We start from the raw sequence: 17,913 nt of genomic DNA, 5'->3' as shown, positions 1-17,913 counted from the left end.
CTTAAACTCCATATCATTTCAACCTTCCTGAAGCTGAGATTGGAGTTGCTGGATAGAAGGGGGGTGATTCAGAGAGACAAATAGACTGAGGTGGGGCCCCTTAAACTCCATATCATTTGAACCTTCCTGAAGCTGGGATTAGATCTGCTGGATAGAAGGTGGGTGATTCAGAGAGACAAAGAGACTGAGGTGGGGGCCCTTAAACTCCATATCATTTCAACCTTCCTGAAGCTGGGATTTCAGCTGCTGGATAAAAGGGGGGTGAGTCAGAGATCCAAAGAGACTGAGGTAGGGGCCCTTAAACTCCATATCATTTCAAACTTTCTGAAGCTGGGATTGGAGCTGCTGGATAGAAGGGGGGTGAGTCAGGGAGAGAAAGAGACTGGGGTGGGGGCCGTTAAACACCATATCATTTGAACCTTCCTGAAGCTGGGATTACAGCTGCTGGATAGAAGGGGGGGTGAGTCAGAGAGACAAACAGACTGAGGTGGGGGCCCTTAAACTCCATATCATTTGAACCTTCCTGAAGCTGCGATTGGAGCTGCTGGATAGAAGGGGGGTGAGTCAGGGAGAGAAAGAGACTGAGGTGGGGGCCGTTAAACCCCATATCATTTGAACCTTCCTGAAGCTGGGATTACAGCTGCTGGATAGAAGGGGGGGTGATTCAGAGAGACAAAGAGACTGAGGTGGGGGCCCTTAAACTCCATATCATTTGAACCTTCCTGATGCTGGGATTGGAGCTGGTGGATAGAAGGTTGGTGAGTCAGAGAGACAAATAGACTGAGGTGGGGGCCCTTAAACTCCATATCATTTGAACCTTCCTGATGCTGGGATTGGAGCTGCTGGATTGAAGGGGTGGGTGGGCGGGTGAGTCAGAGATCCAAAGAGACTGAGGTAGGGGCCCTTAAACTCCATATCATTTCAACCTTCCTGAAGCTGCGATTGGAGCTGCTGGTTAGAAGGGGTGGGTGGGCGGGTGAGTCAAAGATCCAAAGAGACTGAGGTAGTGGCCCTTAAACTCCATATCGTTTCAACCTTCCTGAAGCTGGGATTGGAGCTGCTGGATGGAAGGGGGGTGATTCAGAGAGACAAAGAGACTGAGGTGGGGACCCTTAAACAACATATCATTTGAACCTTCCTGAAGCTGGGATTAGAGCTGCTGGATAGAAGGTTGGTGAGTCAGAGAGACAAATAGACTGAGGTGGGGGCCTTTAAACACCATATCATTTGAACCTTCCTGAAGCTGGGATTAGAGCTGGTGGATAGAAGGTTGGTGAGTCAGAGAGACAAATAGACTGAGGTGGGGGCCCTTAAACTCCATATCATTTGAACCTTCCTAATGCTGGGATTGGAGCTGCTGGATTGAAGGGGTGGGTGGGCGGGTGAGTCAGAGATCCAAAGAGACTGAGGTAGGGGCCCTTAAACTCCATATCATTTGAACCTTCCTGATGCTGGGATTGGAGCTGCTGGATTGAAGGGGTGGGTGGGTGGGTGAGTCAGAGATCCAAAGAGACTGAGGTAGGGGCCCTTAAACTCCATATCATTTCAACCTTCCTGAAGCTGAGATTGGAGTTGCTGGATAGAAGGGGGGTGATTCAGAGAGACAAATAGACTGAGGTGGGGCCCCTTAAACTCCATATCATTTGAACCTTCCTGAAGCTAGGATTGGAGCGGCTGGATAGAAGGGGGGTGATTCAGAGAGACAAAGAGACTGAGGTAGGGGCCCTTAAACACCATATCATTTGAACCTTCCTGAAGCTGGGATTACAGCGGCTGGATAGAAGTGGGGGTGAGTCAGAGAGACAAACAGACTGAGGTGGGGGCCCTTAAACTCCATATCATTTGAACCTTCCTGAAGCTAGGATTGGAGCGGCTGGATAGAAGGTTGGTGAGTCAGAGAGACAAATAGACTGAGGTGGGGGCCCTTAAACTCCATATCATTTGAACCTTCCTGAAGCTGCGATTGGAGCTGCTGGATAGAAGGTGGGTGATTCAGAGAGACAAATAGACTGAGGTGGGGGCCCTTAAACTCCATATCATTTGAACCTTCCTGATGCTGGGATTGGAGCTGGTGGATAGTAGGTTGGTGAGTCAGAGAGACAAATAGACTGAGGTGGGGGCCCTTAAACTCCATATCATTTGAACCTTCCTGATGCTGGGATTGGAGCTGCTGGATTGAAGGGGTGGGTGGGCGGGTGAGTCAGAGATCCAAAGAGACTGAGGTAGGGGCCCTTAAACTCCATATCATTTCAACCTTCCTGAAGCTGCGATTGGAGCTGCTGGATAGAAGGTGCGTGATTCAGATAGAAAAATAGACTGAGGTGGGGGCCCTTAAACTCCATATCATTTGAACCTTCCTGATGCTGGGATTGGAGCTGCTGGATTGAAGGGGTGGGTGGGCGGGTGAGTCAAAGATCCAAAGAGACTGAGGTAGTGGCCCTTAAACTCCATATCGTTTTAACCTTCCTGAAGCTGCGATTGGAGCTGCTGGGTAGAAGGTTGGTGAGTCAGAGAGACAAATAGACTGAGGTGGGGGCCCTTAAACTCCATATCATTTGAACCTTCCTGAAGCTGCGATTGGAGCTGCTGGATAGAAGGTGGGTGATTCAGAGAGACAAAGAGACTGAGGTGGGGGCCCTTAAACTCCATATCATTTGAACCTTCCTGATGCTGGGATTGGAGCTGGTGGATAGAAGGTTGGTGAGTCAGAGAGACAAATAGACTGAGGTGGGGGCCCTTAAACTCCATATCATTTGAACCTTCCTGATGCTGGGATTGGAGCTGCTGGATTGAAGGGGTGGGTGGGCGGGTGAGTCAGAGATCCAAAGAGACTGAGGTAGGGGCCCTTAAACTCCATATCATTTCAACCTTCCTGAAGCTGCGATTGGAGCTGCTGGATAGAAGGTTGGTGAGTCAGAGAGACAAATAGACTGAGGTGGGGGCCCTTAAACTCCATATCATTTGAACCTTCCTGATGCTGGGATTGGAGTTGCTGGATAGAAGGGGGGTGATTCAGAGAGACAAATAGACTGAGGTGGAGGCCCTTAAACACCATATCATTTCAACCTTCCTGAAGCTGGGATTTCAGCTGCTGGATAAAAGGGGGGTGAGTCAGAGATCCAAAGAGACTGAGGTAGGGGCCCTTAAACTCCATATCATTTCAAACTTTCTGAAGCTGGGATTGGAGCTGCTGGATAGAAGGGGGGTGAGTCAGGGAGAGAAAGAGACTGAGGTGGGGGCCGTTAAACACCATATCATTTGAACCTTCCTGAAGCTGGGATTACAGCTGCTGGATAGAAGGGGGGGTGAGTCAGAGAGACAAACAGACTGAGGTGGGGGCCCTTAAACTCCATATCATTTGAACCTTCTTGAAGCTGCGATTGGAGCTGCTGGATAGAAGGTTGGTGAGTCAGAGAGACAAATAGACTGAGGTGGGGGCCCTTAAACTCCATATCATTTGAACCTTCCTGAAGCTGCGATTGGAGCTGCTGGATAGAAGGTGGGTGATTCAGAGAGACAAAGAGACTGAGGTGGGGGCCCTTAAACTCCATATCATTTGAACCTTCCTGATGCTGGGATTGGAGCTGGTGGATAGAAGGTTGGTGAGTCAGAGAGACAAATAGACTGAGGTGGGGGCCCTTAAACTCCATATCATTTGAACCTTCCTGAAGCTGAGATTGGAGTTGCTGGATAGAAGGGGGGTGATTCAGAGAGACAAAGAGACTGAGGTGGGGGCCCTTAAACACCATATCATTTGAACCTTCCTGATGCTGGGATTGGAGCTGCTGGATTGAAGGGGTGGGTGGGCGGGTGAGTCAGAGATCCAAAGAGACTGAGGTAGGGGCCCTTAAACTCCATATCATTTGAACCTTCCTGATGCTGGGATTGGAGCTGCTGGATTGAAGGGGTGGGTGGGTGGGTGAGTCAGAGATCCAAAGAGACTGAGGTAGGGGCCCTTAAACTCCATATCATTTCAACCTTCCTGAAGCTGAGATTGGAGTTGCTGGATAGAAGGGGGGTGATTCAGAGAGACAAATAGACTGAGGTGGGGCCCCTTAAACTCCATATCATTTGAACCTTCCTGAAGCTGCGATTAGATCTGCTGGATAGAAGGTGGGTGATTCAGAGAGACAAAGAGACTGAGGTGGGGGCCCTTAAACTCCATATCATTTCAACCTTCCTGAAGCTGGGATTTCAGCTGCTGGATAAAAGGGGGGTGAGTCAGAGATCCAAAGAGACTGAGGTAGGGGCCCTTAAACTCCATATCATTTCAAACTTTCTGAAGCTGGGATTGGAGCTGCTGGATAGAAGGGGGGTGAGTCAGGGAGAGAAAGAGACTGGGGTGGGGGCCGTTAAACACCATATCATTTGAACCTTCCTGAAGCTGGGATTACAGCTGCTGGATAGAAGGGGGGGTGAGTCAGAGAGACAAACAGACTGAGGTGGGGGCCCTTAAACTCCATATCATTTGAACCTTCCTGAAGCTGCGATTGGAGCTGCTGGATAGAAGGGGGGTGAGTCAGGGAGAGAAAGAGACTGAGGTGGGGGCCGTTAAACACCATATCATTTGAACCTTCCTGAAGCTGGGATTACAGCTGCTGGATAGAAGGGGGGGTGATTCAGAGAGACAAAGAGACTGAGGTGGGGGCCCTTAAACTCCATATCATTTGAACCTTCCTGATGCTGGGATTGGAGCTGGTGGATAGAAGGTTGGTGAGTCAGAGAGACAAATAGACTGAGGTGGGGGCCCTTAAACTCCATATCATTTGAACCTTCCTGATGCTGGGATTGGAGCTGCTGGATTGAAGGGGTGGGTGGGCGGGTGAGTCAGAGATCCAAAGGGACTGAGGTAGGGGCCCTTAAACTCCATATCATTTCAACCTTCCTGAAGCTGCGATTGGAGCTGCTGGTTAGAAGGGGTGGGTGGGCGGGTGAGTCAAAGATCCAAAGAGACTGAGGTAGTGGCCCTTAAACTCCATATCGTTTCAACCTTCCTGAAGCTGGGATTGGAGCTGCTGGATGGAAGGGGGGTGATTCAGAGAGACAAAGAGACTGAGGTGGGGACCCTTAAACAACATATCATTTGAACCTTCCTGAAGCTGGGATTAGAGCTGCTGGATAGAAGGTTGGTGAGTCAGAGAGACAAATAGACTGAGGTGGGGGCCTTTAAACACCATATCATTTGAACCTTCCTGAAGCTGGGATTAGAGCTGGTGGATAGAAGGTTGGTGAGTCAGAGAGACAAATAGACTGAGGTGGGGGCCCTTAAACTCCATATCATTTGAACCTTCCTAATGCTGGGATTGGAGCTGCTGGATTGAAGGGGTGGGTGGGCGGGTGAGTCAGAGATCCAAAGAGACTGAGGTAGGGGCCCTTAAACTCCATATCATTTGAACCTTCCTGATGCTGGGATTGGAGCTGCTGGATTGAAGGGGTGGGTGGGTGGGTGAGTCAGAGATCCAAAGAGACTGAGGTAGGGGCCCTTAAACTCCATATCATTTCAACCTTCCTGAAGCTGAGATTGGAGTTGCTGGATAGAAGGGGGGTGATTCAGAGAGACAAATAGACTGAGGTGGGGCCCCTTAAACTCCATATCATTTGAACCTTCCTGAAGCTAGGATTGGAGCGGCTGGATAGAAGGGGGGTGATTCAGAGAGACAAAGAGACTGAGGTAGGGGCCCTTAAACACCATATCATTTGAACCTTCCTGAAGCTGGGATTACAGCTGCTGGATAGAAGTGGGGGTGAGTCAGAGAGACAAACAGACTGAGGTGGGGGCCCTTAAACTCCATATCATTTGAACCTTCCTGAAGCTAGGATTGGAGCGGCTGGATAGAAGGTTGGTGAGTCAGAGAGACAAATAGACTGAGGTGGGGGCCCTTAAACTCCATATCATTTGAACCTTCCTGAAGCTGCGATTGGAGCTGCTGGATAGAAGGTGGGTGATTCAGAGAGACAAAGAGACTGAGGTGGGGGCCCTTAAACTCCATATCATTTGAACCTTCCTGATGCTGGGATTGGAGCTGGTGGATAGTAGGTTGGTGAGTCAGAGAGACAAATAGACTGAGGTGGGGGCCCTTAAACTCCATATCATTTGAACCTTCCTGATGCTGGGATTGGAGCTGCTGGATTGAAGGGGTGGGTGGGCGGGTGAGTCAGAGATCCAAAGAGTCTGAGGTAGGGGCCCTTAAACTCCATATCATTTCAACCTTCCTGAAGCTGCGATTGGAGCTGCTGGATAGAAGGTGCGTGATTCAGATAGAAAAATAGACTGAGGTGGGGGCCCTTAAACTCCATATCATTTGAACCTTCCTGATGCTGGGATTGGAGCTGCTGGATTGAAGGGGTGGGTGGGCGGGTGAGTCAAAGATCCAAAGAGACTGAGGTAGTGGCCCTTAAACTCCATATCGTTTTAACCTTCCTGAAGCTGCGATTGGAGCTGCTGGGTAGAAGGTTGGTGAGTCAGAGAGACAAATAGACTGAGGTGGGGGCCCTTAAACTCCATATCATTTGAACCTTCCTGAAGCTGCGATTGGAGCTGCTGGATAGAAGGTGGGTGATTCAGAGAGACAAAGAGACTGAGGTGGGGGCCCTTAAACTCCATATCATTTGAACCTTCCTGATGCTGGGATTGGAGCTGGTGGATAGAAGGTTGGTGAGTCAGAGAGACAAATAGACTGAGGTGGGGGCCCTTAAACTCCATATCATTTGAACCTTCCTGATGCTGGGATTGGAGCTGCTGGATTGAAGGGGTGGGTGGGCGGGTGAGTCAGAGATCCAAAGAGACTGAGGTAGGGGCCCTTAAACTCCATATCATTTCAACCTTCCTGAAGCTGCGATTGGAGCTGCTGGATAGAAGGTGGGTGATTCAGAGAGACAAATAGACTGAGGTGGGGGCCCTTAAACTCCATATCATTTGAACCTTCCTGATGCTGGGATTGGAGCTGGTGGATAGAAGGTTGGTGAGTCAGAGAGACAAATAGACTGAGGTGGGGGCCCTTAAACTCCATATCATTTGAACCTTCCTGAAGCTGAGATTGGAGTTGCTGGATAGAAGGGGGGGGTGAATCAGGGAGACAAAGAGACTGAGGTAGTGGCCCTTAAACTCCATATCGTTTCAACCTTCCTGAAGCTGGGATTGGAGCTGCTGGATGGAAGGGGGGTGATTCAGAGAGACAAAGAGACTGAGGTGAGGACCCTTAAACAACATATCATTTGAACCTTCCTGAAGCTGGGATTAGAGCTGCTGGATAGAAGGTTGGTGAGTCAGAGAGACAAATAGACTGAGGTGGGGGCCTTTAAACACCATATCATTTGAACCTTCCTGAAGCTGGGATTAGAGCTGGTGGATAGAAGGTTGGTGAGTCAGAGAGACAAATAGACTGAGGTGGGGGCCCTTAAACTCCATATCATTTGAACCTTCCTAATGCTGGGATTGGAGCTGCTGGATTGAAGGGGTGGGTGGGCGGGTGAGTCAGAGATCCAAAGAGACTGAGGTAGGGGCCCTTAAACTCCATATCATTTGAACCTTCCTGATGCTGGGATTGGAGCTGCTGGATTGAAGGGGTGGGTGGGTGGGTGAGTCAGAGATCCAAAGAGACTGAGGTAGGGGCCCTTAAACTCCATATCATTTCAACCTTCCTGAAGCTGAGATTGGAGTTGCTGGATAGAAGGGGGGTGATTCAGAGAGACAAATAGACTGAGGTGGGGCCCCTTAAACTCCATATCATTTGAACCTTCCTGAAGCTAGGATTGGAGCGGCTGGATAGAAGGGGGGTGATTCAGAGAGACAAAGAGACTGAGGTAGGGGCCCTTAAACACCATATCATTTGAACCTTCCTGAAGCTGGGATTACAGCTGCTGGATAGAAGTGGGGGTGAGTCAGAGAGACAAACAGACTGAGGTTGGGGCCCTTAAACTCCATATCATTTGAACCTTCCTGAAGCTAGGATTGGAGCGGCTGGATAGAAGGTTGGTGAGTCAGAGAGACAAATAGACTGAGGTGGGGGCCCTTAAACTCCATATCATTTGAACCTTCCTGAAGCTGCGATTGGAGCTGCTGGATAGAAGGTGGGTGATTCAGAGAGACAAATAGACTGAGGTGGGGGCCCTTAAACTCCATATCATTTGAACCTTCCTGATGCTGGGATTGGAGCTGCTGGATTGAAGGGGTGGGTGGGCGGGTGAGTCAGAGATCCAAAGAGACTGAGGTAGGGGCCCTTAAACTCCATATCATTTCAACCTTCCTGAAGCTGCGATTGGAGCTGCTGGATAGAAGGTGCGTGATTCAGATAGAAAAATAGACTGAGGTGGGGGCCCTTAAACTCCATATCATTTGAACCTTCCTGATGCTGGGATTGGAGCTGCTGGATTGAAGGGGTGGGTGGGCGGGTGAGTCAAAGATCCAAAGAGACTGAGGTAGTGGCCCTTAAACTCCATATCGTTTTAACCTTCCTGAAGCTGCGATTGGAGCTGCTGGGTAGAAGGTTGGTGAGTCAGAGAGACAAATAGACTGAGGTGGGGGCCCTTAAACTCCATATCATTTGAACCTTCCTGAAGCTGCGATTGGAGCTGCTGGATAGAAGGTGGGTGATTCAGAGAGACAAAGAGACTGAGGTGGGGGCCCTTAAACTCCATATCATTTGAACCTTCCTGATGCTGGGATTGGAGCTGGTGGATAGAAGGTTGGTGAGTCAGAGAGACAAATAGACTGAGGTGGGGGCCCTTAAACTCCATATCATTTGAACCTTCCTGATGCTGGGATTGGAGCTGCTGGATTGAAGGGGTGGGTGGGCGGGTGAGTCAGAGATCCAAAGAGACTGAGGTAGGGGCCCTTAAACTCCATATCATTTCAACCTTCCTGAAGCTGCGATTGGAGCTGCTGGATAGAAGGTGGGTGATTCAGAGAGACAAATAGACTGAGGTGGGGGCCCTTAAACTCCATATCATTTGAACCTTCCTGATGCTGGGATTGGAGCTGCTGGATTGAAGGGCTGGGTGGGCGGGTGAGTCAGAGATCCAAAGAGACTGAGGTAGGGGCCCTTAAACTCCATATCATTTCAACCTTCCTGAAGCTGCGATTGGAGCTGCTGGATAGAAGGTGGGTGATTCAGAGAGACAAATAGACTGAGGTGGGGGCCCTTAAACTCCATATTGTTTCAACCTTCCTGAAGCTGGGATTGGAGCTGCTGGATGGAAGGGGGGTGATTCAGAGAGACAAAGAGACTGAGGTGGGGACCCTTAAACACCATATCATTTGAACCTTCCTGAAGCTGGGATTAGAGCTGCTGGATAGAAGGTTGGTGAGTCAGAGAGACAAATAGACTGAGGTGGGGGCCCTTAAACTCCATATCATTTGAACCTTCCTAATGCTGGGATTGGAGCTGCTGGATAGAAGGGGGGTGATTCAGAGAGACAAAAAGACTGAGGTGGGGGCCGTTAAACACCATATCATTTGAACCTTCCTGAAGCTGGGATTGGAGCTGGTGGATAGAAGGTTGGTGATTCAGAGAGACAAAGAGACTGAGGTGGGGGCCCTTAAACACCATATCATTTGAACCTTCCTGAAGCTGGGATTAGAGCTGGTGTATAGAAGGTTGGTGAGTCAGAGAGACAAATATACTGAGGTGGGGGCCCTTAAACTCCATATCATTTGAACCTTCCTAATGCTGGGATTGGAGCTGCTGGATTGAAGGGGTGGGTGGGCGGGTGAGTCAGAGATCCAAAGAGACTAAGGTAGGGGCCCATAAACTCCATATCATTTCAACCTTCCTGAAGCTGGGATTGAAGCTGCTGGATAGAAGGGGGGTGATTCAGAGAGACAAATAGACTGAGGTGGGGGCCTTTAAACACCATATCATTTGAACCCTCCTGAAGCTGAGATTGGAGTTGCTGGATAGAAGGGGGGTGATTCAGAGAGACAAAAAGACTGAGGTGGGGGCCGTTAAACACCATATCATTTGAACCTTCCTGAAGCTGGGATTACAGCTGCTGTTTAGAAGGGGGGGGTGAGTCAGAGAGACAAAGAGACTGAGGTGGGGGCCCTTAAACTCCATATCATTTGAACCTTCCTGAAGCTGCGATTGGAGCTGCTGGATAGAATGTGGGTGATTCAGAGAGACAAAGAGACTGAGGTGGGGGCCCTTAAACTCCATATCATTTGAACCTTCCTGATGCTGGGATTGGAGCTGGTGGATAGAAGGTTGGTGAGTCAGAGAGACAAATAGACTGAGGTGGGGGCCCTTAAACTCCATATCATTTGAACCTTCCTGAAGGTGAGATTGGAGTTGCTGGATAGAAGGGGGGTGATTCAGAGAGACAAAGAGACTGAGGTGGGGGCCCTTAAACACCATATCATTTGAACCTTCCTGATGCTGGGATTGGAGCTGCTGGATTGAAGGGGTGGGTGGGCGGGTGAGTCAGAGATCCAAAGACACTGAGGTAGGGGCCCTTAAACTCCATATCATTTGAACCTTCCTGATGCTGGGATTGGAGCTGCTGGATTGAAGGGGTGGGTGGGTGGGTGAGTCAGAGATCCAAAGAGACTGAGGTAGGGGCCCTTAAACTCCATATCATTTCAACCTTCCTGAAGCTGACTTTGGAGTTGCTGGATAGAAGGGGGGTGATTCAGAGAGACAAATAGACTGAGGTGGGGGCCCTTAAACTCCATATCATTTGAACCTTCCTGAAGCTGGGATTAGATCTGCTGGATAGAAGGGGGGTGATTCAGAGAGAAAAAGAGACTGAGGTGGAGGCCCTTAAACACCATATCATTTGAACCTTCCTGAAGCTGGGATTTCAGCTGCTGGATAAAAGGGGGGTGAGTCAGAGATCCAAAGAGACTGAGGTAGGGGCCCTTAAACTCCATATCATTTCAAACTTTCTGAAGCTGGGATTGGAGCTGCTGGATAGAAGGGGGGTGAGTCAGGGAGAGAAAGAGACTGAGGTGGGGGCCGTTAAACTCCATATCACTTCAACCTTCCTGAAGCTGAGATTGGAGTTGCTGGATAGAAGGGGGGTGATTCAGAGAGACAAAGAGACTGAGGTAGGGGCCCTTAAACACCATATCATTTGAACCTTCCTGAAGCTGGGATTACAGCTGCTGGATAGAAGGGGGGGGGGTGAGTCAGAGAGACAAACAGACTGAGGTGGGGGCCCTTAAACTCCATATCATTTGAACCTTCCTGAAGCTGCGATTGGAGCTGCTGGATAGAAGGTGGGTGATTCAGAGAGACAAATAGACTGAGGTGGGGGCCCTCAAACTCCATATCATTTGAACCTTCCTGATGCTGGGATTGGAGCTGCTGGATTGAAGGGGTGGGTGGGCGGGTGAGTCAGAGATCCAAAGAGACTGAGGTAGGGGCCCTTAAACTCCATATCATTTCAACCTTCCTGAAGCTGCGATTGGAGCTGCTGGATAGAAGGTGGGTGATTCAGAGAGACAAATAGACTGAGGTGGGGGCCCTTAAACTCCATATCATTTGAACCTTCCTGATGCTGGGATTGGAGCTGCTGGATAGAAGGGGGGTGATTCAGAGAGAAAAAGAGACTGAGGTGGAGGCCCTTAAACACCATATCATTTGAACCTTCCTGAAGCTGGGATTTCAGCTGCTGGATAAAAGGGGGGTGAGTCAGAGATCCAAAGAGACTGAGGTAGGGGCCCTTAAACTCCATATCATTTCAAACTTTCTGAAGCTGGGATTGGAGCTGCTGGATAGAAGGGGGGTGAGTCAGGGAGAGAAAGAGACTGAGGTGGGGGCCGTTAAACTCCATATCACTTCAACCTTCCTGAAGCTGAGATTGGAGTTGCTGGATAGAAGGGGGGTGATTCAGAGAGACAAAGAGACTGAGGTAGGGGCCCTTAAACACCATATCATTTGAACCTTCCTGAAGCTGGGATTACAGCTGCTGGATAGAAGGGGGGGGGGTGAGTCAGAGAGACAAACAGACTGAGGTGGGGGCCCTTAAACTCCATATCATTTGAACCTTCCTGAAGCTGCGATTGGAGCTGCTGGATAGAAGGTGGGTGATTCAGAGAGACAAATAGACTGAGGTGGGGGCCCTTAAACTCCATATCATTTGAACCTTCCTGATGCTGGGATTGGAGCTGCTGGATTGAAGGGGTGGGTGGGCGGGTGAGTCAGAGATCCAAAGAGACTGAGGTAGGGGCCCTTAAACTCCATATCATTTCAACCTTCCTGAAGCTGCGATTGGAGCTGCTGGATAGAAGGTGGGTGATTCAGAGAGACAAATAGACTGAGGTGGGGGCCCTTAAACTCCATATCATTTGAACCTTCCTGATGCTGGGATTGGAGCTGCTGGATTGAAGGGGTGGGTGGGCGGGTGAGTCAGAGATCCAAAGAGACTGAGGTAGGGGCCCTTAAACTCCATATCATTTCAACCTTCCTGAAGCTGCGATTGGAGCTGCTGGATAGAAGGTGGGTGATTCAGAGAGACAAATAGACTGAGGTGGGGGCCCTTAAACTCCATATCGTTTCAACCTTCCTGAAGGTGGGATTGGAGCTGCTGGATGGAAGGGGGGTGATTCAGAGAGACAAAGAGACTGAGGTGGGGACCCTTAAACACCATATCATTTGAACCTTCCTGAAGCTGGGATTAGAGCTGGTGGATAGAAGGTTGGTGAGTCAGAGAGACAAATAGACTGAGGTGGGGGCCCTTAAACTCCATATCATTTGAACCTTCCTAATGCTGGGATTGGAGCTGCTGGATTGAAGGGGTGGGTGGGCGGGTGAGTCAGAGATCCAAAGAGACTGAGGTAGGGGCCCTTAAACTCCATATCATTTCAACCTTCCTGAAGCTGGGATTGAAGCTGCTGGATAGAAGGGGGGTGATTCAGAGAGACAAAAAGACTGAGGTGGGGGCCGTTAAACACCATATCATTTGAACCTTCCTGAAGCTGGGATTACAGCTGCTGTTTAGAAGGGGGGGGGGTGATTCAGAGAGACAAAAAGACTGAGGTGGGGGCCGTTAAACACCATATCATTTGAACCTTCCTGAAGCTGGGATTAGAGCTGCTGGATTGAAGGGGTGGGTGGGCGGGTGAGTCAGAGATCCAAAGAGACTGAGGTAGGGGCCCTTAAACTCCATATCATTTGAACCTTCCTGATGCTGGGATTGGAGCTGCTGGATTGAAGGGGTGGGTGGGTGGGTGAGTCAGAGATCCAAAGAGACTGAGGTAGGGGCCCTTAAACTCCATATCATTTGAACCTTCCTGAAGCTGAGATTGGAGTTGCTGGATAGAAGGGGGGTGATTCAGAGAGACAAATAGACTGAGGTGGGGGCCCTTAAACACCATATCATTTGAACCTTCCTGAAGCTGGGATTTCAGCTGCTGGATAAAAGGGGGGTGAGTCAGAGATCCAAAGAGACTGAGGTAGGGGCCCTTAAACTCCATATCATTTCAAACTTTCTGAAGCTGGGATTGGAGCTGCTGGATAGAAGGGGGGTGAGTCAGGGAGAGAAATAGACTGAGGTGGGGGCCGTTAAACTCCATATCACTTCAACCTTCCTGAAGCTGAGATTGGAGTTGCTGGATAGAAGGGGGGTGATTCAGAGAGACAAAGAGACTGAGGTAGGGGCCCTTAAACACCATATCATTTGAACCTTCCTGAAGCTGGGATTACAGCTGCTGGATAGAAGGGGGGGGGTGAGTCAGAGAGACAAAGAGACTGAGGTGGGGGCTCTTAAACTCCATATCATTTGAACCTTCCTGAAGCTGCGATTGGAGCTGCTGGATAGAAGGTTGGTGAGTCAGAGAGACAAATAGACTGAGGTGGGGGCCCTTAAATTCCATATCATTTGAACCTTCCTGATGCTGGGATTGGAGCTGCTGGATTGAAGGGGTTGGTGGACGGGTGAGTCAGAGATCCAAAGAGACTGAGGTCGGGGCCCTTAAACTCCATATCATTTGAACCTTCCTGAAGCTGGGATTGAAGCTGCTGGATAGAAGGGGGGTGATTCAGAGAGACAAAGAGACTGAGGTGGGGGGCTTTAAACACCATATCATTTGAACCTTCCTGAAGCTGGGATTAGAGCTGCTGGATAGCAGGTTGGTGAGTCAGAGAGACAAATAGACTGAGGTGGGGGCCTTTAAACACCATAACATTTGAACCTTCCTGAAGCTGGGATTACAGCTGCTGGATAGAAGGGGGGGGTGAGTCAGGGAGACAAAGAGACTGAGGTGGGGGCCCTTAAACTCCATATCATTTGAACCTTCCTGATGCTGGGATTGAGCTGGTGGATAGAAGGTGGGTGATTCAGAGAGACAAATAGACTGAGGTGGGGGCCCTTAAACTCCATATCATTTGAACCTTCCTGAAGCTGCGATTGGAGCTGCTGGATTGAAGGGGTGGGTGGGCGGGTGAGTCAAAGATCCAAAGAGACTGAGGTAGTGGCCCTTAAACTCCATATCGTTTCAACCTTCCTGAAGCTGCGATTGGAGCTGCTGGGTAGAAGGTTGGTGAGTCAGAGAGACAAATAGACTGAGGTGGGGGCCCTTAAACTCCATATCATTTGAACCTTCCTGAAGCTGGGATTTCAGCTGCTGGATAAAAGGGGGGTGAGTCAGAGATCCAAAGAGACTGAGGTAGGGGCCCTTAAACTCCATATCATTTCAAACTTTCTGAAGCTGGGATTGGAGCTGCTGGATAGAAGGGGGGTGAGTCAGGGAGAGAAAGAGACTGAGGTGGGGGCCGTTAAACTCCATATCACTTCAACCTTCCTGAAGCTGAGATTGGAGTTGCTGGATAGAAGGGGGGTGATTCAGAGAGACAAAGAGACTGAGGTAGGGGCCCTTAAACACCATATCATTTGAACCTTCCTGAAGCTGGGATTACAGCTGCTGGATAGAAGGGGGGGGGGGGGTGAGTCAGAGAGACAAACAGACTGAGGTGGGGGCCCTTAAACTCCATATCATTTGAACCTTCCTGAAGCTGCGATTGGAGCTGCTGGATAGAAGGTGGGTGATTCAGAGAGACAAATAGACTGAGGTGGGGGCCCTCAAACTCCATATCATTTGAACCTTCCTGATGCTGGGATTGGAGCTGCTGGATTGAAGGGGTGGGTGGGCGGGTGAGTCAGAGATCCAAAGAGACTGAGGTAGGGGCCCTTAAACTCCATATCATTTCAACCTTCCTGAAGCTGCGATTGGAGCTGCTGGATAGAAGGTGGGTGATTCAGAGAGACAAAGAGACTGAGGTGGGGGGCTTTAAACACCATATCATTTGAACCTTCCTGAAGCTGGGATTAGAGCTGCTGGATAGCAGGTTGGTGAGTCAGAGAGACAAATAGACTGAGGTGGGGGCCTTTAAACACCATAACATTTGAACCTTCCTGAAGCTGGGATTACAGCTGCTGGATAGAAGGGGGGGGTGAGTCAGGGAGACAAAGAGACTGAGGTGGGGGCCCTTAAACTCCATATCATTTGAACCTTCCTGATGCTGGGATTGAGCTGGTGGATAGAAGGTGGGTGATTCAGAGAGACAAATAGACTGAGGTGGGGGCCCTTAAATTCCATATCATTTGAACCTTCCTGATGCTGGGATTGGAGCTGCTGGATTGAAGGGGTTGGTGGACGGGTGAGTCAGAGATCCAAAGAGACTGAGGTCGGGGCCCTTAAACTCCATATCATTTGAACCTTCCTGAAGCTGGGATTGAAGCTGCTGGATAGAAGGGGGGTGATTCAGAGAGACAAAGAGACTGAGGTGGGGGGCTTTAAACACCATATCATTTGAACCTTCCTGAAGCTGGGATTAGAGCTGCTGGATAGCAGGTTGGTGAGTCAGAGAGACAAATAGACTGAGGTGGGGGCCTTTAAACACCATAACATTTGAACCTTCCTGAAGCTGGGATTACAGCTGCTGGATAGAAGGGGGGGGTGAGTCAGGGAGACAAAGAGACTGAGGTGGGGGCCCTTAAACTCCATATCATTTGAACCTTCCTGATGCTGGGATTGAGCTGGTGGATAGAAGGTGGGTGATTCAGAGAGACAAATAGACTGAGGTGGGGGCCCTTAAACTCCATATCATTTGAACCTTCCTGAAGCTGCGATTGGAGCTGCTGGATTGAAGGGGTGGGTGGGCGGGTGAGTCAAAGATCCAAAGAGACTGAGGTAGTGGCCCTTAAACTCCATATCGTTTCAACCTTCCTGAAGCTGCGATTGGAGCTGCTGGGTAGAAGGTTGGTGAGTCAGAGAGACAAATAGACTGAGGTGGGGGCCCTTAAACTCCATATCATTTGAACCTTCCTGAAGCTGGGATTTCAGCTGCTGGATAAAAGGGGGGTGAGTCAGAGATCCAAAGAGACTGAGGTAGGGGCCCTTAAACTCCATATCATTTCAAACTTTCTGAAGCTGGGATTGGAGCTGCTGGATAGAAGGGGGGTGAGTCAGGGAGAGAAAGAGACTGAGGTGGGGGCCGTTAAACTCCATATCACTTCAACCTTCCTGAAGCTGAGATTGGAGTTGCTGGATAGAAGGGGGGTGATTCAGAGAGACAAAGAGACTGAGGTAGGGGCCCTTAAACACCATATCATTTGAACCTTCCTGAAGCTGGGATTACAGCTGCTGGATAGAAGGGGGGGGGGGTGAGTCAGAGAGACAAACAGACTGAGGTGGGGGCCCTTAAACTCCATATCATTTGAACCTTCCTGAAGCTGCGATTGGAGCTGCTGGATAGAAGGTGGGTGATTCAGAGAGACAAATAGACTGAGGTGGGGGCCCTCAAACTCCATATCATTTGAACCTTCCTGATGCTGGGATTGGAGCTGCTGGATTGAAGGGGTGGGTGGGCGGGTGAGTCAGAGATCCAAAGAGACTGAGGTAGGGGCCCTTAAACTCCATATCATTTCAACCTTCCTGAAGCTGCGATTGGAGCTGCTGGATAGAAGGTGGGTGATTCAGAGAGACAAATAGACTGAGGTGGGGGCCCTTAAACTCCATATCATTTGAACCTTCCTGATGCTGGGATTGGAGCTGCTGGATAGAAGGGGGGTGATTCAGAGAGAAAAAGAGACTGAGGTGGAGGCCCTTAAACACCATATCATTTGAACCTTCCTGAAGCTGGGATTTCAGCTGCTGGATAAAAGGGGGGTGAGTCAGAGATCCAAAGAGACTGAGGTAGGGGCCCTTAAACTCCATATCATTTCAAACTTTCTGAAGCTGGGATTGGAGCTGCTGGATAGAAGGGGGGTGAGTCAGGGAGAGAAAGAGACTGAGGTGGGGGCCGTTAAACTCCATATCACTTCAACCTTCCTGAAGCTGAGATTGGAGTTGCTGGATAGAAGGGGGGTGATTCAGAGAGACAAAGAGACTGAGGTAGGGGCCCTTAAACACCATATCATTTGAACCTTCCTGAAGCTGGGATTACAGCTGCTGGATAGAAGGGGGGGGGTGAGTCAGAGAGACAAACAGACTGAGGTGGGGGCCCTTAAACTCCATATCATTTGAACCTTCCTGAAGCTGCGATTGGAGCTGCTGGATAGAAGGTGGGTGATTCAGAGAGACAAATAGACTGAGGTGGGGGCCCTTAAACTCCATATCATTTGAACCTTCCTGATGCTGGGATTGGAGCTGCTGGATTGAAGGGGTGGGTGGGCGGGTGAGTCAGAGATCCAAAGAGACTGAGGTAGGGGCCCTTAAACTCCATATCATTTCAACCTTCCTGAAGCTGCGATTGGAGCTGCTGGATAGAAGGTGGGTGATTCAGAGAGACAAATAGACTGAGGTGGGGGCCCTTAAACTCCATATCATTTGAACCTTCCTGATGCTGGGATTGGAGCTGCTGGATTGAAGGGGTGGGTGGGCGGGTGAGTCAGAGATCCAAAGAGACTGAGGTAGGGGCCCTTAAACTCCATATCATTTCAACCTTCCTGAAGCTGCGATTGGAGCTGCTGGAT

This window comes from Natrix helvetica (genome assembly GCF_964273705.1).
Source record: "Natrix helvetica genome assembly, chromosome: W".
Taxonomy (NCBI): domain Eukaryota; kingdom Metazoa; phylum Chordata; class Lepidosauria; order Squamata; family Natricidae; genus Natrix; species Natrix helvetica.
Note: the sequence above shows the minus strand (reverse complement) of the source record.